This window comes from Hylobates moloch, unplaced genomic scaffold (assembly GCF_009828535.3).
Source record: "Hylobates moloch isolate HMO894 unplaced genomic scaffold, HMol_V3 SCAFFOLD_11, whole genome shotgun sequence".
Taxonomy (NCBI): domain Eukaryota; kingdom Metazoa; phylum Chordata; class Mammalia; order Primates; family Hylobatidae; genus Hylobates; species Hylobates moloch.
Window position 1 is genome coordinate 34,999,803 of NW_026652286.1, and position 24,865 is coordinate 35,024,667.

The window sequence follows — 24,865 nt, forward strand, 5'->3', positions numbered from 1 at the left end:
CTTGGAAAGAGTATGTGAAACTACCCCAGCTACACTCCCTGAAGTTTCCCTGAAACATCTTATAGCAATGCTTCTAAAAAATGCGCACGCCCTAATCACCTGGAATTTTATTAAAATGCAGATTCTAATTCAGCAGGTCTGGGATGGGATCTCATATTATGCATTTCTAACAAGCTCCCAGGACATGCTGAGACCTAAATTCTAAAACTTTTCTAGTTAAAGAGACACGGGGCTGGAATTGAATGGGACTCAGATACCTCCTAAGGATCAGCTGGTAAGGTTTCAGAGCACTCAGTCACCCAAGCTTCACCATGAGTGATTAAGACTTAGAAGATCCAGGATGAACAGCAGGAATCAATATTAAAAAAACAAAACAAACAAAAAAAAAACCTCTTTAAGTGACAAAGATATTCACTGGTCTGAAAACCACATCTGAGTCCCTTCCTGCTCTGCCTATGCTCTGAATACTGCAGAGAGACCCATCTGCTCTGGTAGTTTAAACAATTCCTTTACCATCTCCAGACCCCACCTGCCCTCCCTCCTCCACCCCGACTTCACCGTTCCCCTAGCCTCGTCCTAACACATAATCCTCCCACCAAAAAAGAGAGAGCGCGGCAAGGAAGGAGAAGGCATGGCAGGAAGCATCTCAGCCATGGCTTCACGGTAAGGCTCCTCACCTCCCGGTCCCCGCTTCCTCGCTTGCACAAATCAAGTTGTGAGAGATCAAAGAGTTACCCTACTGAAAAAGCTCTGTCAACTCTAAAGCATCATATGAACATGTTATTTTTTATTAGATCTGTGATGACCAGAAGAAACACACTTATAAAAGTCTAAACCCCTCAGGTACCTGTTCTGAGGGCCCTTTTTTTGAGACGGAGTTTCGTTCTGTTGCCCAGGCTGGAGTGCAGTGGCGTGATCTTGGCTCACTGCAACCTTCGACTCCTGGGTTCAAGCGATTATCCCACCTCAGTCTCCCAACTAGCTGGGATTATAGGCGCATGCCACCATGCCTGGCTAATTTTTGTATTTTTAGTAGAGACGGGGTTTCATCATGTTGGTCAGGGTGGTCTCGAACTCCAGAGCTCAAGGGATCCGCCCACCTCAGCCTCCCAAGTGCTGGGATTACAGGCGTGAGCCACCACGCCAGGCCCTCTATTCTGAGAACTTTCTACATATCCCCCTCTTTCACTGTGCCCCTCTCAATTTAAAGCACAAAGTTTCCATATTTCCACTTCCTAAATATACAAACCAAACTTCACCAACAAAACAGGTAAAACATGTTATACTGAGCCTCAAGTAAAAATGGCTTCAAATTTGTAGAAGATGCCAACAAACTAATATGGCATGTACATACATCTGCTAATGTACTTGTAGGGATTTTCCTCCCCCAAAAAATCTATCCTCTATCCTCTTCAATAATTTTTACTGTGTTATCTAAAATTCTCAAGTCTCATCTAAATTTCCTCCCTGCTTATTGACACTGCCACCGCACCCCCTTCTGGGCAGGCTTTTATTCTGACACCACCCCTATGGGTCCCCAACCATACTGGTCTCCGTGAGAAAGGCACTTGCTATATAATCCATTTGCTAATAAAATCCTCTGATTTTCGAAGATTCCCTGACAGAGGAAGTACTCACCTGTGCACTTTTTATTTTTCAGATTTATCACAGGGAAGCACTTGCCAAAGGCCACTGACAGCATGGTTTCCACATTGCTCAGGGATGGGCGGAGAGGGAGGGGTGGTACCACCAGGCAGGACCCTCAGGTCTAATGACACACCTGGCTTGCTTTCCACGTGCTCAGCCAACCAGAACTCTTTAGTGCCCCCAGGCACGACTGGGAAAATTCCTCACCTGCCATGCTTGAACCTAGCACCACACAGCCTAAATCCACAGGGCACACCAGGCAGCAGAAAGGACTAAGTCAAGCCTCGAACTGTTCCAGTCTGAGACTGGGTGGAAGTGGGTAGCCCTTCTTGTTCCCCAGTTAGCTAGACAGTCCAGGAACCGGAATGATGTTCCCTCAAACCCAATACACAGGAGAGCACAGGGTCCAGGGCGGCTCTATCTGCCGAGGGGAGCAGCCCTGCATGGCAGACCAAGCAGAAGGCACATGTCTGAATGGGTCCTCCCTAGAAGACGCAGGGCGTATTTCCCAGCAAACTAGTCGGCCAAACACCATTTGGTTTCAATTAACAGAAACCCACTCCCACTAACCTAAGGTAGGAAAAAACAGTAAGGGAATACGAGTTCATTATAAGGCCAAGGCGTCCATCAGAAGACCCCTGAATCAGAAACTGCAGCCAACCCTCACAAGAGATGGAAACCAGGAAACAGAAAACCATCAGGAAATGAGACTATTCCCTTGGTCTCTCGTCTCATCCTCAGCACAACTGTGTTTCCTTGTCTTTCTGCAAAGTGGCTTTATTCCACACTTCTCTATACCCATGGGTCAAACATCTACTTCCCAGTTAGGGTCTCCCTGAACTACAGTGTGAGCATCAAAGACAAACTGGGATTGCTATCTCAATCCCAAAATAGGCAGGAGACAGAGTTTAACTTAACTTGGTTCAGGTATCCCCACTTTGATCCAAGAAAAGGTGGGTGAGCTGGTCCTACTATAGAAAGCATCTACCTGTCCAACACAATTACAAAACAAAAACAAAACAAAAAACACACACACAATATAAATGACAGCCGCTGAATGAACTCCGACCTTTGTTAAATCCAGAAAGTTTTCCTGAAGTATCATCTTGTCTTCTTACCACTCTAAGGAGGCACAGCTGTACAGTCAGAGCCTCAAATAACAAGCAACTGTCTTCTTTGTAGCTTGCTTGTTGGTTGCTTGGGTTGGAGGAAAAATGCACTTTGTTGCTATCAAATAGGAATGTATTTCTGGTTCCTCCTTTTTTCTTTAGAGAAGAGTTCTTAGCAGGAATCTCACCTGAAAGGTGACAGAACCTGGCTAAAATATGGCAAGGTCCTGGACGGCATGAATGCAAGGGTGGGGGAGATGCAGGCACAGTAGAAACACACAACCCACAAACAGAACTCAAGCCTTCTGGGGCAGGCTCAGAAAATAACACAATCTGCCATATATAGGAAATATCTGTTCAGTGTAAAGGTTAAGTGAGGCCCCTTCCTTACAAAAGCCACTGGGTTTTTCATAAAGTAACCCCAAAGAGTCCATCAGTCTGGGTCCATTTCACCTAAGGCAACAAACATTCCTCACAGATCATGGGCTGTGCTCTGTGTGGTTGCTAATAGGATAATCTGTTACAGGAGGCTTACAAATCCATTTACATTGATTTTAATTAATGAATCAATCCCTGGCCCCGAACAACCTGGTCCAGAGACGATAAGCAATTCAAGATTCAGTCTCTAATCCCAGCCTGAAATCTACATGAAAAAGAAGTTAACTCTCAGATCAATGAAGAACGAATAAAAATAACTGGATTTGTACCTCTCTTAACATAAGGAAAAATCTCTTCCAAGTTTAGATAGTGACTATTTACATGTTAATAAGAGTAATGTATTTTCACAGTGATTTCCAAAGAAACTCACCTAAGACTAAGGAGTTTTTCTACCACCCTGAAATCTGGAGAACCACAGCCAGAAATTATGACTCTCAGTCAGGCCTCTAAAATCAAAATGAGCCCTACTTTCTCAACAGCTTGTCAGAATCTTTTAGTGAGGCCTGATGTTGAACAGAAAATTACCCAAACACAAAATACAAACGACAAGTAAGAACGAAGTGGCACTCGCCAGCCTGGCTGTGCGCTGAATTAGCCACACTTGATTAAAAAGCCAGGCAAACTTTTGCATTTGCTTTTATTTTATTCTTTACATAGGCTGAAATAGAATTTGACCTTTCTGAGCTATTGCCAGCTACGAATTGGAAACAAGCTCAATTTAAAAGGTAGCATCAATATCCAACTGCTCATCATCTCAATTTTTTTTCCATCTTCCTCAGTGGCTTTTCACAGGGTTTGTCTACCCATGCTATTTTTAGACTTCTATCAGAACTTCCAATGACTCCATATAAACCTACAGTAGGGGGGAAAAGGGTCTCATTTCAGTCCCATTTTCTCAAATCCCACAGCTAGCTAACTGTGGAGAGCTGGTTCTACACCAATTAGCGTAGAAAAAGAAGGTAAGAGTTGATAAATGAAAATGAGTCACACTCAACTGTAATTTTTCTCAGTATTGAAAAAGCCCATAAATTCACAAGTAAAGCATGAAGCAACAGTGAGTCCCAACTTCACACAGAAACACCAACCCGACTCTGCTCTGACCTGGGTACGTACACAAAGTGGGCACTGCTCATAAAGGAGAAAAATAAATATGAGTCACAGCAGACCCAACGTTGGGAGACAACTTCGAGTTTCTCCCTTACTCTCTAAAATATTTAATAAAACAGTTATAAAACTGATTCTGAAGTCAGGAAGACTGGCCTGAAACACTGCAAAAGAAAAAAAAAAAAAAGGACCCTGTATATAGGGAAGTAAATTGCAAGTAAAAGCAAGAGACAGGCCAGAGCTTGGCAGGCTGGCGAGTGTGTTAGTTTGTTCTCTCATCTCTCTCTCCTCTCTTTTCCCTCCTTTCTCTCAAGTGAAGAACAAACAAAGAGTCGATACTTCAACTATACATATGGAATCCAGAGCTTTCTGCCTAGTGTCGGCTTGCATGTCCCCTAGTTTTAGGATTCACTGGAACGCTAAAGCCCCTTGAAACATTTGCCATGTGTTTGCTGGGGCACTTCCCCGGACTCAGCCTGCCGCCTCTCCTGGCTGAGTTGTGCTGGGCCGCACAGCAGAGCAGGGTGTGCCAATGCAGCCTGACATTGAGATCAAGACCACAAATTATAAACAGTTTCAGTAAATTGACTCAAGTGCCTTTGTTCCTCAGACATACATCTTCCTACCGCTTACAAAGGCAGACAGCAGAACCTAACCACCAACGCGGCTATAGCCAGGACTGGGAAAGGAAGTTATTGAAGCCTGGATTTCCTGCCTTTGCTTGTAGCCAAGAACTATGAGGCTTGTAGTGGTTTCAGGAACTGACTCATCTCATGATTCATGGATAAGATACTGCTTTTAATATGTTTCTGACCCTAAGATTCAGGAACATCAAAACCAATCTGAACCTGTGCTTCACTCTTATTTGCAAATGAATATTCACAGCAAAATAAACAGGAGGACAACGGTTACTGAAACAATGAAAACATCATGCCAATGGCAGGAAAAGTGGAACGCAGGCATCACATGGGAAGCCGTCATCAAAGCTTAATCCATGGGCTGCGACTTAACAGTGTTTCAACTTCCCAAAAGTGGGTAACAGGTGGGATAAGGTTTATTTTTAGATGTCATTCCCCTAGATGTAAAAATAGATTTAGCACAGCAATATTTTAATTCAGGCCCATCTGGGGTTGCGACTCTAAATATCCAGGATGTACAGAAGCATGTAGCTTAAGATTTAACTGTTCCAGTTGCAAACCAGAGTTCAGAGTGAGCTGACCAATGATTAATGGGTAATAAAGGACTCGCATTGGAACTCATTCTCTTAAATCATCCTCTGCTAGAAGGCTGAAATTCTGTATTTCCACCCATGTGCTGACTGGCCTTCTCTGTCCTTTACTGTGCGCATGCACACACGCACGCACACACATGCACACAGCCCAAGACTTAAAAGCAAAGTTCTTTAAAAGTATTAAGCACCAGGGGCTCGCACCTCTGGCTGCTTTCCATGATGTTCCCTGTGGATTTATTCATCACAAAGAGGTCCCCACTAGAAAAAAGTTTTAAAGCCTCCCTCACTCACGGATTGTTGGGTTCTCCCCACTCTCCCCACACAAGACATTAAGCACAGGACCAGTAGGGGTGGTTTTCAAAAGCCTTTATGGGTTTCAACACAGCCCAGTTGCACAGAAGGAAAAGGGGGAAAAGAACACAAAAAACACAGGCTGTTCTGTGGGGTGGGGGTGGAGGAAGCAGTAAGAACAGTTGACCAGGCAAGGCCAAAGTGCAGGGGCCGGCTGGCAGGCGCTGCATGGCTGGGCTCCTCCAGCAGATTTACTGACATGACGTCAGTGGCTCCAGTCCAGCTTTTTCTTTGGTAGCTTTTACCACTTGCCTCCTGAAGCCTCCACTATGTTAGGGAGCCACAGGACCATAATGAAAATTCCCTTTGTGAAACTGAGTTTACCACGGGGCACAGAGGCCTGCCTTGTGAATTAGGGGGCTCTTCCCCCTACTCTCAGTGCCCACGGAGGAAAGCGGCGGTGGGGGGGAATAAACCCCTACAATAATACTGTACTTTCCTTTAATACAGAGGAACCATTAAATTAAGCTTGTGGCTTTAAAAGGAAAAAAAAAGCCGGGGTGGTGGGTGAGGGGCATTAAACGTGTATCCAAAATTTCCCAGGCCAGGATGCTGGTTAATTTCTCAGTGGTGTGGAGAATGATGATAATTTCAGGACTATTCACTTGTGCCGTTGTGAGACTGTGTTGGCTGCACTGTGAACGCATACAGCTTTGTTTCACCAACAAAACAAAAAAGTATTACTGAAGCTAAAACTGTAGGTCTGAACGGAAACTCTGAAGAAAGCATTAGAGCTTGTCTTTAAAATGAGCCCTGCTTTGCTTGGGGGACTGGGGTGGGGCCGGGGGGAGGGTTGGCCTAAGTGCATAGTCTATGATGCACCAACATGGGCATAAAACAATTTCCAAGAAGCAAAGACAGAAATTATAATACTAAAAATAAGTTTAATAGCAGACTTGTTAAACAAAAAACACTCATCTTAGACTTACAGGCCTACTACTGTAGGCCCGCAGCACTAAAACAATAGCTATGTTATGACTAGGGGTGTAATGCATAAATCTATCTAAAACTACAAATCTTTAACTTATTTAAGCTTATAAAAATAATAGACTAGTGATAAATTCTTTAAATGACTAGGACATTAAATACATTCTATTTTAAACACTTTGGAGAAGTACAAAGCTTAATTCAATCAATATTTATTGAAACAGATGAGTACAAACGCACCCAACAACATCATCGAAATACAGCTTGCAGCCTGAATGGCTCACAGTGGTAATAAGATAAGGAATCTCTCATGTCCTGGTTATGTATACAAGGAATAGAACAAACTATCAGGCAGACATGATGAAGGCAATGACTAAAGACTGTGAAGCCTACATTAACATGAGCTTTGGCCTTCAGGAGGCAAGTCAAACCACAAACTATCCATGGTAATTCTTCAGTTTGGTCTTTTTCTTAAGGGAGGAAAGGACAAGATGACAAGTACAAGCATGAAAGTGGCAAATGAGAGCCAAAGGGGCCAGGCATGAGCAAGTGTGCAAGGAAAGCTTTTACCACGATTAGAGCTGACATGGCAGGCAGGATCCATTTCCAAAGTTGAGCAGATTATTCAACTGAAGGAGTGGGAGGAGAAAAAAAGCAGAGAACCTAGCACACACATCATAGCCTGGAAACTCCATTTCTCACTAAAAGGAACCCAAACTCTGCAGAAATGGTTCATTCCATCTCCCAGAATATATAAGAGGCTGGACAGCAAGGAAACTATAAACGACTATTAATAGGGTCACATCAAAAGGCCACAGGAGCCAACTAAAGAAATTCCCACTGGCCAAAGATGAAACAATTTGAGCATCAGTAAGAGGAGGAACTGCAATGGACTGAAACGCATTCAATAATTTAAAATCAGTGATTGCCTAATGATATGTAAACAAGAAAAAAACTATCTTTCCTTTACAAACTATACGCTACGTTAACCATATAGCTGCTAAGAGAAACCTTCTCCATAAAAGAAGGAATGGGTTGGGTGAGATGGCTCATACCTGTAATCTCAGCAATTTGGGAAGCCGAGGTGAGCAGATCGCTTGAGCCCAGGAATTTCAGACCAGCCTGGGTGATGAAACCCCGTCTCTACAAAAAAACTAAAAAACTAGCCAGACATGGTGGCGCACTGACAGTCCCAGCTATTTAGGAGACTGAGGTGAGAGGATCACCTGAGCCCGGGAAGTCAAGGCTACAGCAAGCCGAGATTGCAACACTGAACTCTAGCCTGGGTGACAGAGTGAGTGAGACCTGTCTCCAAAAAGAGAACTAGAATATCAGAGAACCACCAGTTTGCAAAAACTACGTGAAATAATAGATACAGGCAGAGATAATCAATCAATGGCACTAACATCACAGAAAAAGTGACACTGTACATTGTGTGCCTCCTGGTAGAATACTAGCTATGAAATATTTGCATCAAAAAAATAAAAACCCTGAATTAGATCAAATGTCAACATCTAAATTCCCATTTATAGGAAATACAGAGGATAAGAGAATAAAATACACAGCACCATGGAGATACAACTGCAAATTCCAGAACGAGGCAGTCTAGAAGAGAAACACAGGGGCTTTTGTAACAAATCAATTACAAGAAAGGTGGGGATGCGATTTAAAGAGTTTTAAGAAACACAGCAACCAAATATAACCTGTTGATCTGGTTTGGGACCCTCATCTGAACAAGCCAACTATGAAAAAACATTTATGAGACAATCAAGGAAATCCAAACAGTGACTAGATATTTGACATTAAGGACTTATTATTGTATTTTGTTGTTGTTGTTGTTGTTTTTGAGACAGAGTCTCACTCTGTGGCTCAGGCTGGAGTGCAGTGGTGCAATCTCGGCTCACTACAAGCTCGGCCTCCCAGGTTCACGCCATTCTCCTGCCTCAGCTTCCGGACTAGCTGGGACTACAGGCAGCCGCCACCACGCCTGGCTAATTTTTTGTATTTTTTGGTAGAGACGGGGTTTCACTGTGTTAACCAGCATGGTCTCGATCTCCTGACCTCATGATCTGCCCACCTCGGCCTCCCAAAGTGCTGGGATTACAGGCGTGAGCCACCATGCCCGGCCAACATTAAAGAGTTATTAAAGTGCTGGTATGATCACGGTATCATAGTTGGTTGTTTTTTTAAAAATAGAGTCATATTTTTAAAATACATACTAATTTACAGATGAAATGGTATGACAACTAGGATTGCTTCCAAATAATCTGGGGGGAGAGGAGCCAGGAGTTTACAAGAATAGCCATGAGGTGATGATTGCTGCTGGGTGATAATGGGTGCACAGGGGTTCAACTGCCCTCTAATGTATTAAACTTTCCCAAAGCAAAGACATTGAAAATCTAAAATAAAAATAAGATTCTGCTCCTGACCCCCCTCTTCAAAAAGACAGACAGATGCTACAGAAGAGGTACTTGGCACTCTACTTTACAGCTGCTGGATGATGGTAGTCACAATCATAATTAGCAGCAGCAGCTAACATTTATGAGACACTTCTCTGCGAGTCAGCACTGTGCTCACCCTCACTGAACCTGCACTATAACCCATAAGGAAGGCACTTCTATGTCCATTTCAGGGGTTAGGAAACTGTGGTTCAGAAGGATAAAGAGGTTGCCCAAGGTCAAACAGATAAGTGAAGGAAACCTGTGTTATTCCACAAGTTCATAAGCATAATGAGGATGAGAATGAGTTATGTTATTCCAAAATAGTAACAAATATCAAGAGTGCTGGGAACTCTATAAGCCAACAGATTCAATCCAGCATTAAAGAGAGCAGAAGTGGTGCTTTCTGATGACCATTTTTGGTGAAATGTAGTGAACTGCAGGATAGAGTCTCTGAGATCTTAAAGTGATAAGAGCAGAGGAGAAAGGGTGAAAAGTGGAGGCGGGAAGGGTGGATGTGTTTTCCAGGGAGGAGGGAGAGACAACAGAAAATATGAAAACAAATGGGAAATAGCCTGACAAACTAAAAATTTAAAAACAAAACAAACAAACAAAAAAAAACAGAAAAACAACAAAGCAGGAAATCCAGCCAGAGAGGAAGCTGGGGCAAAGCTTAAAACTTAACCCGAAGGAGGAAGATGAAAAGGCAAATAAATGACCCCCCCCGTCAGACTAGCCTATGTTAGTTGGGAGGAAAACCTCAGGACCCTGAACTGAGAAACTGGAGAGTGGAGGAAGCAAGAGACTTCTCAGTGGGTTGGGGGAACCAATAGAGAGGCTGACAGTGGGTCATTCACTATATTTCATTTAAACTCCCATGTGGAGAAGTACTATTATTTTCTCCACTTTGCAGAGGAGGAAACAAGCCCGGATAGAGTTAATCACTTACTCAAAATCACACAGCCAACAGGCAGAACTGGGGCTGCAACCAAGATCTGACCTCCAAGCCATGCTTTCTGGCTACCTTGCTAAATACACCAAGCACTAGTGAGAACTGCACAGTTAGGACAACACCAAAACAGCCAATAGAAGCACCTAGGAAGAATTTAAGAAATGCATGAAGACTAAGAAGGTACAAGCAAGTTGGGAAGGAGGGAAAGACATGAGCACAGAGTCCTAAAAACTGGCAATCAGTGATCACACACCTTTTAGCTGAGAGTCACCAGAAACAGGTAGACAGGAAGAAAAGACTGTATCAACCAGCCCCACTGCCTCCCACCAAAAACCAACCAAGGCGTCAAAGAGGGGTATCAACATGTAAACAACCCCATTTCAAAGCCCCAGTGTCTTTTTCAGAGTCCTGATTATGAAGGGCTCTGGGCAAGCACAGTTAACTCTCTTCTGCCAGCTGCCCCATCACTGCCCATCACCTATCACAGGCCAAGCTGGTCACCTGGGTGGGAAGAGAGAAATTCACCCCATCGTAGCAGGTTCCCAAGCACTCCCATTCTCAAAAACTGAAGTCAAGGTCATCTGCCTAAACCCTATCCCCAGCATGAGGCCATTTCCATATACAGGCCTTCAGGGTGATGGGGGGGGTAACTTATTCTGCCTGCCTGCCAACATAGCACATTCCAAAGCAAAACCAGATAAACTGGCAGGTCCAGTTCCAAACTTCCAAACTACAGCAGTCTCCCCTACCCACTACACCCACCTAGAGAATAGTTTGGATTAGCCTGGCCCGGAGGAGTCTTGCCCCCTCTCTCTCAACGGTGAGTATAACCAGTCACGGGGGTGAGGGGTACTGGTCCCCACAATCCTGGAGGACTGAAACCACAGGGGAGAGGTGAATGGGGTAGGATAAGTAACCTCTGAAAGGCTCAACTGAGACACACCCAGCTTTTCAAGACCTTAGCCATATGTTTATAAGAGGGAGTAAAATGGGCCACCAAGAAAACACAAGTATTGTGTCCTCATTTTTCTGGGCAAATACACTAAATGAGAAGGCTACCTTTGTTTCAATGTCACAATCTATCTTAACTCCCTTCAAATGCCACAAGAAAACCTGATAGGTGACTTGATGTGCAGTCCTTTGTTAGCCTGATAGCTGTGGAGCCACACAGATAAAGAACTGGTTTTAAAGTGTAGCTGTGTGATGTTGGGTAAGGCACTAAACTTCTCTGAGCTTCACCTTCTTCAACTACAATTGCAACTCTTCATGGGCTTAAGACAGAACCTGGCCTGTCAGCCTTCCCTTCCTATCCAAGAAGCCCAGGAATTAGCACAACTAAAAGTGAACTCAGCAGTACTGCTCCTCCTCCACAAACCCTGTCTTTGAGGGTTATGGATGGTATGATAAGATAACAGTTCTCCAGGACCTTTCTGCCTAAGGGCTCATACATTTTCTCTTTAATCAAAAGCACAGCACAAAAAACAGCTAGAGGGGCAAGAGGCAGTACAGCATCATCTTCCCAGAAAGATAACCAAAGATTTTCAAGTGACTTACCTAAGGTCACAGGAAGAGCCATAGCAGAGGATTCCCAACCAGGACTTCCTTCCACACCAGCTAGAAGTGGAGAGACCAAGACCCAGCACTTGGAGGACCCTCAAATGCCTTCTCCCAGTGAACCACCCCAACAAGGTAACAGTTCTCCAGCAGAGTTCTCAACAGCAAAGTCTAGACGCCATTGTTTTGGTGAGAGCTGAAACACTGGACTGAACACCTCCACTCTTGCCCAAAGTTGCTGCCTAAGGCACATCACAAAATAACTAAACAGTGGTGTCAAAAGAACCACCAGGAACTGGGCAGTGTCATTCCAATTACTTTTGGTTTTAGGCGAAGTTCTAAAAGTACTAAAATTTCTTTTAAAATTTCTAAAATTCCACTCAATGTTCTCTGGCTTATCTATTTAGGTGCATCATAGAACATCATTACAGTCTCCCTCAGAACAAAGGTAAGTGAGTTTGAAACCTAAGAATGTCAAGAGTGCCAAGACCACAGGTTCTAAAATATAACCTGAAATCCCCCAATTTCATACAGTACAAACCAACCTTTCAGAATACCACTGAAAAAAAAATTCTTTCTAAATTAAACTTTGTTGGTCTAAAAGGAAATGAACCAATGCTGAATCATTCCTATGAATGATGAGAATTATTTTTAAAAAAATACTTATGAGTGCATCCACAGAAAAGAACAAGGTTTGTAACAATTTGGTTGAAATAGCACAGATCTGAAGGGAAAGTTGTTTCCTGAAATTCCCCTCTATTGTAGCTCTGGCCTCAGAAATGGCCTGGGACAAACCTTCAAAAGTGATACTGTTATGAGCTCAATACCAAGACACCACAAAGCCTTCCTGCCCAGGATTGTCTCTCCATTCTAGAAAAGTCTAGTCTGCCAGTTTCCCTGACAATTTCCTATTAGTACCATAAGCATATAATTTATCATCCAAACTGGGACATTTTGATAGTAAAGGAGGGTTCTTTAAGGATTATGCCAAGACAAGCGACATAAACCAGGACTATACCAGGCAAACAGGTACTTAGCCATGGGGAACCATAAAGAGCAGCCCTGTAGAAAATACAAATGGGCAAAACTGCCACAAACAGTAACCAGCAGGAAGGCAGCCAGGATCTGGTGGACGGACACAGGAACAAGGAAGACCAAGTTAAAATTAAGAAAAAAGCTAGGTAGAGCAGAGCCTGAAACTTGAGGTACACATTAACCTGATTCTAGGTCCGTTTTTTCCCAATCTTAAGTCAATCTGCAAATCAGATTCAATGACTGATTTGTGTGGCCTCCCATGCCTTCCAGGTGTCTCCTCTTCATGATCTCCCACTTTATCCTTTATGACTTAGTTCCTGGATTGTTTAAAAGTATAATCTATAAGGATGGGTTAACATGGTAAACATTTATCATTAGGGAGCACATCATTCCACATTACTGAAACTGATTCTAAAGTAAAAAGTTTCATTTTAAATACTACTACTGTTTATCTTTGAAAGGAACGATATGTTTTTTCCTGGCTCCTCTCTAAAACCAACTGGTAGAAACTCTTATTAGGTCTGATTATCAGTTTTTAATCACTCGATCACCGAAAAACAGGACAGCCAGAGTGCTGGGGATACCATGGTGGGCATGACAAGATGCTGTTCTGTGTGGTGACTAGATCCAGCGTTTTATTTCTTTATGAGATATGATTCACATACCATAAAGTTCACCCTTTTAAAGTATGTAATTCAGTACTTTTAGTAGACTCCCAGGGTTGTGAGTAAGTGCTTTTAAATATATTTTTCTCCCCTCATCCACTGTCAGCCTGCCTGAATCTAAGTCTCTCTCCTCAACCAGACTACTCTCCTCCCTCAATAATTCTTAATTTTAATTTTTTTAGAGACTGGGAAACCAGATTAATTAGCACACACGTCTATGCACTGCTTAAGAGACAACAGCAAAAGATGTCAATAAAATGCAGGTGGTCCCTGGCCCAGGCTCATACAAAGCAATCTTAACTGCTCAGACCAGTCACTGGGAGTGGCCCAGATCTAAAAACACAAGGACATTGACACACCCAGAAGTGTAGCTGGGAATGTGAGCAGAGCAGGACCAGCTTAAGGCAGCTGACTTTGAAAACACAAGGTTCTATCACCAGCTTCCAGAAGGAACTCAGCTCATCTACCCAGGAAGTACCTGGAGTTAGGCACTGGAATTCACAAACATCCTCTTAAACATGCAAATACACTGGCTAAAGAGATGGGCAACCATTCATTCACATGAGTGTGAATTATTATTTGAGTGACATTTAAGGCCCAGAGGAAGCGAGTCTTAGAAGAGGGGCAAAGATTTATCTCTGGAGCTTGGAGTACTGGGAGAAACGAATGGCCTAGGTTTTAACAGCAGCCACACCTACAGCTCTAGCCTACCAAGCCAGCACTTACCTAATCTAAACTTTACTCCAACTCTTCCAAGTAGATAACATCATCCCCATTTTCCAGATGGGGAAACTGCGGGCACAGAGAAGCTAAGCAGCCAGCCCAAGGTAGGTATTAAGAAGTGCAATGAAGGCAGCAAAAGTACCTTTCTTCTCTACACCTGAAGCTGGATGCCCTCTGCACCCCAGGGGGGATTATGCAGTGGTTTTACAAGAAGGCCCGAGACCCTAAGCATTGTTTCGCTATGAAAAGATGAGTTCCATTCAACAACTTACAAAAGAACTTTTACAACCCAACCCCAATGTTAGGAGTGTGGCTTTCAAGCAAGAAGCTAAGGAAAAGGTTTTCTTTCAGACAGATGAAGTTGCACCATGCTAACCAGTTTTTGAAGCATTTCCATTTAATTCATACTGGGTAAGGAATGACCTCAAATATTATGTATTTACTGATGGATTTCCTCCACTTTATGAATAAGGGAAGTGTGGTTCAAAGCGATTAATGGTCAAGAGCTTTATGGGCTTGCCTCAGCCTCTCCTAGATTTCTATCTGTTTGCCTGAGACCAGGAATCCGGCTCAGATTCTAAGTAAATGCCTCAGCCTTGGGTGTTCCTCAAGGGTCACTGTCCAGGGTGACTTGGCAGAAAATCCTTAAAGATCTGCTATGCAACATAACATTTGAAGTTGCTATTTACTGAGCATTTACCATACTATGTGTCTGGTATACAGTGGGCGCAACTGAAATTTATAGATGGGGACACCAAGGCTTGCAGAGAACAAGTAATTTGTGCAAGGCCACACTAGCAAGTAGCTGAGCCAAGGTGTGTCCAACTCCAAATCTGTGATTTTGAACCCACATTATCCTGTCTTTTTCCAAACCGAAATCAGGAAACAGCCCACTGTTCATGTCAATCAGTTCCCCCCTCCTACTCCTTTCAATTAATTCCTCACAGCCAAGTTTCAAATCTGTAGTAGCCCATTACTGGCAACAAACCGTATCGATATGTGAGGGTTAAGTTCATTACTCAGGAGTATATTTCACAAGGTTTGTTTATTTTCTAACAACCTATTCCCAACTCACCCCCAAAATGGCATCTGGAAAAAATCCCCCTGTTCCTTCAAAGCCCAACTCCAACATCACTTCCTCCGCAAAGCCCTTCTCAGTTCCTACCACAGGGCAACACAGCTCTTGGGATGTATCATGAGGGCTTACCCCAGTGAGTGTGTTTCCCCTTTATTCTGATGTTACATAAGGAAATCCATGCTCCTAAAAAATATAAACGTGTAAAAAACCCCACTCGCTCAAAGCAACCCTCAAGGCAACACCCATCGATAATGTATAACCTCCCAGATCCTTAGGACTAGAGATGCAAACGTGTTGTTTCAACATTTCACTAACCCTAAGACACCACTGCCGGTAAGACGCAGCAGGATTTTATTTCAGGCGTACTAGTGTGAAACAAATGATGTCACAATGCTTATCACTTAGAAATATTATTTTATACATATTGAAACTTTTTACTCTCTATCAATCTTGTGCCTACATAAAAAGGAAAATACAAGCTAAATAAATTGGGTAACATAAGCTAAAGTAACTTCTCAGAGTGATCAGTGCACATACACTATCACCCTCTGTAAGAACAAGGGTATTCTTAGGAATGCTCACTAATGACTCTGGGATTTTCTTCCTCTCCACTGCATTCACTCCACAGGCTTTGGTGAGCATATGCAACATCAAGGGTCATTACCACCACCTGGCCAGCCATGATTGTCTAACACATCCCAATTTCAAAAATGTTCAAGCATGTTAAAAATGTGTACCTTGGAACTCACAAAATACCATACACACAACTTTCCCACTGGATTGCCATGACCTCTGTACATGCCTGTTTTCCTTGCTAATCTGTAAACTCTGCCAGGCAGGGGAGTTTTACTGATCGCTGTTCATTAGCCACCTTTTCCTAATTACTAAATCCCTAGCACACAGTAGCACCCATAAATGTTTAAATGCTCAGTGGCAAGTAGTAGCTCCATGAAAACCAGGAGCATCTGGATTTCAAAGTGCCCAAGGTGAAGAGAAGAGACAAGGAAGGAAGAATGAAAAGCATGGTGGTTTATCCACAGTTCATCTCCAGAAAGCCGTCAGGATTACCCTTCCTATCCCCTCATTTTCCAACACCAGGCATACCACCCAAGGACCTCTAGGAGCATCAGGAACATCTCTGCTACTCAGAAAGCAAAACCTCTACAAGCAGCCAGACAGAACTCCATTCTCAAGCCCCTCACCAGTAACCGTGACACACACCTCTACAATCACATCTGGAAACAACTGCTACACTCCCAAGAGGTAACAAATGAATGCCAAGCACAGAGAAGGTGGTTCTGGTTCATTTTATTGCTTCCCCTGGATCGAAAGGTGAGACCTTAGTTTTGTGCAGGCTTATCTTTAAAACCAATGAAGAACATCTTAGTGAATTCCATAAAGATTCAGCCTATGTTCCTAGGTACACTGCCTCACAAATATAGAGGGAAGAAAATCACATTCAGACTTAGAAGTGGCCAAATTTAACCTGATTCTATCTGCAGATAAAAATCAGAATATCTAGATCAATGGTTCCCAGCCAGGAGCGGATGTTATGATGGGGCCTTTCAGAAATACAGACACACTGCACCTACCACAACCCTCCTAAGCCTCCACAGGTGGTGCGCAGGCTGTAAAAGCTCCATGGAGGCTGCAGTGCACATGCTAAGGTGGGAACCACTGATGCGGCAGGAGCTTCCTGGAGCAGGAAGAGAAAGAGGCTGACCTGGGTTTCAGTCAGAACCATCCTGAGTTAGCCATGTAAATGGATCCATGTGTCCTGAATGACAAACCCAAAAGGCAAAATGTGAGAAAAGGAGCAGGGCCTGCAAAGGTGAGTGAGAACATGCAGGCAGCGGGAGACAGGAGCGGGGCAGACAGCCTCGCCCTAGCTTCTCCCATGCCTGACACATATCAGAGACAACAAGTATATGGTGAATGAGGGTCACACGGGTGATGAGCACATGGTCATGCACACCATCAGACTTCCACTGAGCCACCTACTAAGTGCAGATTCCCTAAGCTGGCTCCAGCTGAGGCAAGAGTTCCCCTACCGATTCATCAGTAGGGGAGATTTTAGTTTTGCTTCAGCTTCACTGGACACTTGAGTGGTGTTCTGGAAGCATTTTCCACTTTCACAATTTCTAAGCATGAAGGAAGCTGCTTCTTGCCTCCAAATTACAAATGGCACATTCCCTGATTTCAAATTATACAAATGGTAATAATTTTTGCATTTTACGGCTAAGGTAAAATTTAAAGGTGAAAGGAAATTAGGGAGGTATTCTGAATGCATAACAAAACTAGAAACCTTTCATCAAAACTTAAAAACAGTATCAAACTTACTCCTTCAATATTTAAAGCAAAAGCAACTTTGAATTAAGAGAATTTCTTGGCTCAGACAATATGAAATGCTATTAAGTATCTGTTTTCTGTTTTTCTCTCAATGACAATACATGACAAGGTCTTCTAAGTGCCCAGGATTTCAAGACGGGGCTGATGGTTCCTTCAGCTAATGGAGCTCTAACTCTAACCAGCATTGTCTCTCAAAGGCTTTGAGATGAAAAGGCAGCCAGGCAGAAAGGACTGAAAGAGATTCCACCAAAGGAAGCATCCGCTCACAATGGTTTCAGAATCAGTTAGCCCCCAAGACACCCCCAGCCACAGTAATGGGTGATCTGAAAATGAAGCATATCAAAATGCTATTGATAAGCTAAATTACCAGACAGCTTATCTGAGGCCCACATCCGCCATATGGTGCCCCAAGTTCTGCCGCCTGTTGCTGCCATAACAATAGGCACGCCTACCCAGAAAGCACCATCGGACAGAAACCCAGCAGCGGCGGCATGTGGGGCAGCTACTGTGTTTACATTTTATTTTGTGCCATTAGCTTTGTTCCTCTCCCATCCCAGTAGGGATTTGAAACACACACACTTAATGTCACTAATCCCTGTTACCTGCAGAATGCATGCATGCACACTGCATGTGAGCACGTGTACAGGGATAGATCAGGTGAACAGAGAGAAAACCAGATGTCAACTTCAGAAATGGAGCTGCCTGGTGGGGGAGGGCGAGCCAGGCAGGCTCCCAGCTAGAGCTGCAAGCAGACAATGCGCTTTTCTCAACAGGCTCGGGCGGGCGGGCCTCGGGGAGTGGCTATTTAAAACACTTGGCTCCTTTTATTTCACCACCACGGAAGTGAATTCGGTTCTTAAGTGCCAGAGCAAATGAAGTCATTTGGTTACCGCGGGCTCTCTGCATTTCAGCAGAAAGAGGCTGGATGAAAGTCGGAAGGCCCATCTAAGTTGTTCTTTCTTACAATTAAAATTGATTCCCGGAGGATTCGGCGCTTGGGCTTCATTTAATTTTTTTTCTTTGAAAAGCTATTAAAGTCAGAGAAAAATTAAGGGATACAGACACTGGGATGAACGCTGTCAAAGATGACTCCCTTCACAAAATGCCATCAAGTCACAGAGTAAAGAAGGAGCAGATAAAGCAATTACCTTCTAAAGGCTTGGTTGGTATAAAAGATTAACAATTATTTCTGTCAAATAAATTCATATCAATTTTGTATTTCTGCTCTCTTAAAAGACTTTCCCATTTTTGCAGATGGTAATAAAATATTCACTTATTTAGTTTACTATCTATTAGAAAAACACTGGTTTTCAAAGAGAACTCAGCAGTGTGTAGCATCAGGTTATACAAAAATGCTTGGATACAGAGCAAAGCAAAAAAAACAGTCTCTTTCTTAATATTCAGATCTATTGAACTATTACAGAAAGGCACTCATTTCACTCCCCTAGATTTACTCACACCTAAGCAGACAACATTCTTGGATGAACTTTTCAAATTTTCTTAAACATTCCAAGTTTAAAAAAAAAAAAATCCCCTTTCAAGTTAAATTGAGATTGCACTTGAACACCATCCAAGAGCAGAGCTGAACTGAATTATGATAATTAGAAAGCTGTGCCTATTAAAAAAAAAAGCAGCACAGTTGATGCATTTTTTTAAAAAAGTTCATGCCAGAGAATATAAGTTCAATATGTTCTCACATAATTAACGTTTCCCACCATTAGCAGCAGTTTTTCAGTTTATGTATCAGTAAGAACAACAGTGTTGTATATTCCCAGTCAAGAGTGTTTCAGTCACTTTACACATACATCTAAACCTGTCAGATGCCTAAAAGCAACCAGAATTTCCCACTAGAGATTATGGATGCTTAATTTGTTCATCAATAAGCCAGCTTTTTCTTTTAAACCCATTTTCCAGGGTCCCATGCCTGCAAATTAAAACTGCTAATGAAATCCTAGGACAGAGACTTCAAAACAAATGTGAATCACGAAAAAGGATAGAAAGCATTGCATTAGGATAGTAAAGATCAGGTTTAAACAAGGCGGGGTGGGTGTAGCGCGTGCAACACACCCTTCCCTTGGACTGCCACAAAGGTAGAAAAAAAAGATAGCTTTTTACGAGGACCTTCCCCCTACTCCCCACCACCACCACCACCACTACCATTATCCAATCAAGAAGAGGAAACTAGTGAGTTTCACAGTGAGCCAAGACTCCCGGACTATTGGAAACTATTTTTTGAGAATCCTCTCAACTATGCAAAAAGTCAGTGGACCAAAGGAGAATTTAAAAGCTAAGAGTAACCTACACTTGTGAGAAACATCATCCTGAAAACCCACCCACCAGGGCATCCCATTTTTACTTTGACTAAAATAAAACACATATTTCAAAGCCACCCTATTCTATACCACTACAAAACTGGAATGTATTTGAAAAAATGGTCAAATTTCAATTCCAAATTCAAATATGGACCACAAAGCTCATAATGAGAATCTTACAGATTGAGGACACTCAAGAGTTCACAGCTTTGAAACAAAAAATAAAAGCCCACAGAAAAACACTCCAAGTATTTAGATCCAAATATACTAGCACTCCACAAACTATCCCAACAAGAGGGAAGCCCCAGAACTTCCCTGATTTCAGAGGTACACAGTAATTGCAATACAACAAGGTCTAAATAAGGTGTCTGTCAAAAAGCTCAACCCTGAAATACGAAGTGCGTAGGATGGACTTGAATTACCTGATTTTATCACTTTTATGAATATGAAAGAATAAAATATATCACTGATGTGGCTGAAACACAACTCTAGATGCAACTTAAATATTAATACAAGGTAATCTATGCCTTATTATTAAATAAGAAAAAGCACCATGCAGCTATAAAAGATTGTGCCAGCCATCAATCAGTCCCCAAGCAGCCCAGCAGCAGCACAGCCTAGGTTTGTCAAAGGGGAATAAGCTTACAATATATTTTTCTGGCTGAGTTCAAAAGTTGGACATTGGTAGTTTGCAGTTCCAGTCACTGAAATCCAAAGGGGCAGCTGTAATGCTCGCATTTAACAAGGTTGGCTTGCTTTTTCTTGCAGTTCTACAGAGAAATATGGACACTTGTTTTGGCCACATTCTTCAGTCTTTGGAGAAAACAGACCCTAAAGTTTTACCACTAAACAGATTCGACCTCTAAACACAGCTTTCATACTTATTTATTTATTTATTTTCCCTTTCACAATCTCTCTACTGGGTACAACTGCCTAAAATGGAGCTTAAAAGTGTTATCCACCTACTGTCTGTATGTGAATATGGTCATTTTTAAGTCCACCAGATCATACAGTTATTTGCACCAACCCTGAGTGATAAGACACCACAATTTCCATTTGCAGGCAGCATAATTACGCTCACAATTAACACATAATACATGAGGTTAGAGAGAAAAGTAATCCCACAAATGCCCAGGCTCTTGTATGACCACCACGTATGAGAGATCAATCCATTTCTGAAGCAACCAACCTTAAAATATTGCTAATGTCACAGCTCATTTCTTCAAAAGTCTATTTAACATTTGGGATCTACATGCTTTAAACTGTTTGTATTATATACTTTTCTGCTGAAAATGTAACGACAAATATGATCTAAACACCGATGATAAAAGTATATTCTTCCCAAACGTTCCCGTTAAGAAATGCCCTCATAATTGCTGCTCTGTATTCTAAGAACCAACAAAACACAAAATTGTTTATAAATTGCTGAGGCTCAAGCAGGGAAAAACACTCCAACATTTTTTTTCCTTATGACTTATTTGTTCCTTTTTCTAAATAAAAGGGGACTCCAGTCTCCCAAGTGAGTATATCAATATATAATTCCTGCTGTATAAAGTAAGTGGGGGGAGAGAGGAAATGGGAAAGGGAGGAGGAAGCCGACTCCCCCCAGGCTGCCCTCCCAAACCCGCCCTTATGTGTAATTAGTTTGCTGCTGGGGCCTGGGCACACATTGTACCGCAAGGCAAGGAAAAGCCTCTCAGTGAGAAATTCCTATCAGTCTGGCTCAAACTAAATTGGGATGTCCTCCCCCTTTAAATTAAATTTAATTAAGTATATGTCATGGTGAGTCCTGGTTTTTGTTTTTGGGAAAAGAAAAGAAAAAAACCCTCTAACCCTCCAATAATCTCTCTCAGGCATGTTCCCCGGAGTTCATTACTTTATAAAGGATCACACAGAGGAGGAATTTACACAAAGATTCTTTCCTGTAATTTTCTTTACCCATATTGTCAAGGCAAAGTGTCATACTGGTTTTGTTTCAAGCTTGTTTCTAAAAAAAAAAAGTTCTAATATTCCCCTAAAACTGCAGATCAAATAATATTTACCATTAAAGTAAAAATAAAATAGTCTACCTTGGCACTTTGATACCACCAGCAAGAACCTGTAATGGATATAGCTTATCATCAGTTCATTTTTTATACCAACAATAAATAAAAGAATTGTTAATTGTTTAAAACCTGAAACCTGAGAGTTCAACACAGAGTTGCACATACAAAGAAACACTAAACAAAAATATCTGTGACCATTTATGGAAACAGTGAGATTAGAAAAATAAGCCTTTCCCCAAAAATTCAACAATTCAAAACCTCACTACTGACAAAGGTTCAACGAATCCATTTGTCTTTCCTGAGTCACTTTGTATTTAGTTCTACTATTTCCTTGTAAAGAGAAAAAGATTCCTAAGGAAGCTGGGATTTAAGTCTGGTCCTTGTAAGCATTCAGCTATGCTTGGACCCGAAGACCCTGCTGTTTACAGAGGGGGGCACAAACCCAACAGTGAAAGGGTAAAGCACCGGGCGTAGCCTGAAGACTGTTCCCCAATCTGTGCCTCAGAGAAGCCCCTATCCGTAGGAGACCAGCAAGAGTCACTGCAGGCTGTAGAGAAAGGAGCCCACTCCCGTCTGTGACTACACAGTGGATCACATCTCCCTGAAGGGAGGGATGTGCCTACTCAGGTAACCACTGCAGGCACCCAGCGCACCCCAAGCCATCAGACCACCTGAACTTCCAAAAACAATCAAGGTGGAAAGCGGGGAGAAAGAAATCTGTGGTTGTTGTGAACTGATAACGTTCTGCTCCTTTGCAATACGTGTAGTGTTTTTAGTATTTCTTTTTACTATTTTGAAATGTGGCAGGCTTAACAGACCTTTCTGTCCCAAGACCTGGGCTCCTTCCAAGGCACTGCTTTTAAACATGGCCTTTTTACATTCCCTGCTCCTGGAACATCATCTGCCTCTAAGTTTCCAGGGCTCACTGAGGTCAATTTTCATTTCTGCAAATCACAGGAAGCCACTTGCTTCTAAGAAGTTAACAAGCCTCCTGAGAAACGCTGGTGGCTGCTATTTCATTGTTTCATAAATATTTTTATATAGTGACACTATCCAACTTTAAATAAATCTTTTAAAAAAGGCAATTTAAAAGCAAAGAAAATTTTGATCTGGATTTCATTTATTTTCATGAGAGGGGAGGTGTGAGCCCTCATTGTTTTCGACTCATTAAAAATATTGCTTTGATTTTTTAAAAAATACAAACGTTATTTTTTAAAAAAGAAGAAAAGTCACAGAAGTTGAACTTTCTTTAAAGCGGGACTCTGGACTTTTGAAAACAAGTGTTGCTGTTACGAACAAAGACTAGAAGTGTACCCAGATTTTCTCCCCCCCGGGGACCATTTCTCTTCCAATAAACAAATCCCCCAGTATTTCCTACCGAAAGGGAAGGGAAGTTTTCCAGGGAGAGTCTCCTCCTGGGTTTGGTGGTAACTGCGACTCAGTCTTTTTTGGACACAATGTTTCTGCTGACTCCTGAAAATTTTCCACTTGAATGTGCAATGAAGCGGCGGCGGCGGCGGCGGCGGCAACAGTCCTGGAGAAGCGGCAAAGACGACCGTGCCCTTTTTCATCTTTGAGAAGAAGGAGCGAACCCCCCCGCCAGCGGCACAAGTCGGCGCAGACCCGGGCCGGCCTCGGGGGTACCCGGCGCCGGGGGACAGCGGCGAAAGCAGGGGGGTCCGGACCGGCTCCGGGCTCCCAGGCGGCGCCGGCAGCAGCTCTGCCCGCCCGCACTCGCTCCGAACTTCTGGCTCCCCAGCGCACCCCGTGCAAGGCGCCCGAGGGTGTGTGCGTGTGTGTGCGTGCAGGCGGCGGGAGAGGGGGCGCGAGGGGGGCGCGGCGCGGCCGGCCGGGCGCCTCCAGGGCCGCCGCCGGGGGCCGCCTGTTGCCGCGCGGGCTCCCAGCGCGCGGCCCAACTTGGCGTCCTGGCAAGTCGCGCGGCGGCGCCCGGCCGCTCACCTCGGAGGGGGCGCGGGGAGGCGGGTGTGGGGGCCCGGCCGCGGCCCTCCGCGTGCCCGCCCGCCGTCGCACACAAAGCAGAGTCCGCAAAGAAAGAGCGGCCCGCGAGGGACGCGCCGCCGGCCCCCCGCCGCCCCGTGCGCCCCCCGCACCCCAGCATCCGCCCCGCTCGCCAACTTACCTCGGCCCAGGGAGCCGCCGCAGCGCCCGGCGAGTCCGAGGCAAACTTCGGCGCCGCTTCCCCCGCCCTCTGCTCGGTGCCCGGCTCCCTCCCCGGCTCCCGGTCCCCGGGCCCGGCCACCCCACCCCTGCCTAGCACCGCTCCTGCCCCGGGGCCGGCTGGCGCGCTGGGCTGCTGCCCGCGCTCCGGGCAAAGGTGGAGGGGTGGGGGGGCGTCACTGCATGGCCTGTCCCTGGACGCGGCCGCCCCGGGCCCGGGCCCCGCCGCGCGGAATGGCCCGCAGGGTGGAAGCGAGTCTGCAAAGTGCTTGGTGGGCGCCCGCGGCGGGCGGCGGGGCCGCGGCGGCGGCAGCAGAGGCTCGGCTCGGCTCGGGCGGCGCGGCGCGGCGCGAGCGATGCTAAGAATGTTCGGAATGAGGACAGGAATGAAATGAACGCCAGGACCGAACTCGCTCCGGAGGGGTGGGGCCTCGGTGACGTCATGCGGCCTGCCGCCCGGGGCTGGAGGCGGGGCCTGCCGCCGCCGGTGACGTCATGGGGAATCGGGGCGGACCGGCGCGGCCTCTTTGCCGTTGGGGCGCGGGCTCTCGGCAGCTGGGCGGAGTCTCGCGCCCACGGGGGAGCGTGGCTCGCGCGGGAGCCGCCCTCCGTCTCCCGGCGCGGGCTCCGGGCTTTGTCCCGAGCCGGGGCGGGGCGGGGCGGACGGGAGCTGCGCGGCTTGGAAGTCCCTGCGCTCGCGCGAAGAACTCTGGAAGCCTGGGTTCCTTC

The 24,865-nt window shown here is 44.4% G+C and overlaps 1 protein-coding gene across 2 annotated transcripts in view; it reads right to left on the reverse strand.

Moving 5' to 3' along the window:
- Positions 1–24,494, reverse strand: part of TEAD1 (TEA domain transcription factor 1) — a 269,285-nt gene extending 244,791 nt beyond the window's left edge. The window contains exon 1 of one of the 2 annotated variants that reach the window (XM_058446633.1): positions 24,099–24,494. The gene's annotated coding sequence lies outside the window, so the exon portion shown is untranslated. Of the gene's footprint in view, positions 1–23,336; positions 23,577–24,098 lie in introns of those variants that run through there. The other variant, XM_032166581.2, reaches the window with a different exon arrangement.
- Positions 24,495–24,865: the final 371 nt, after the last annotated feature.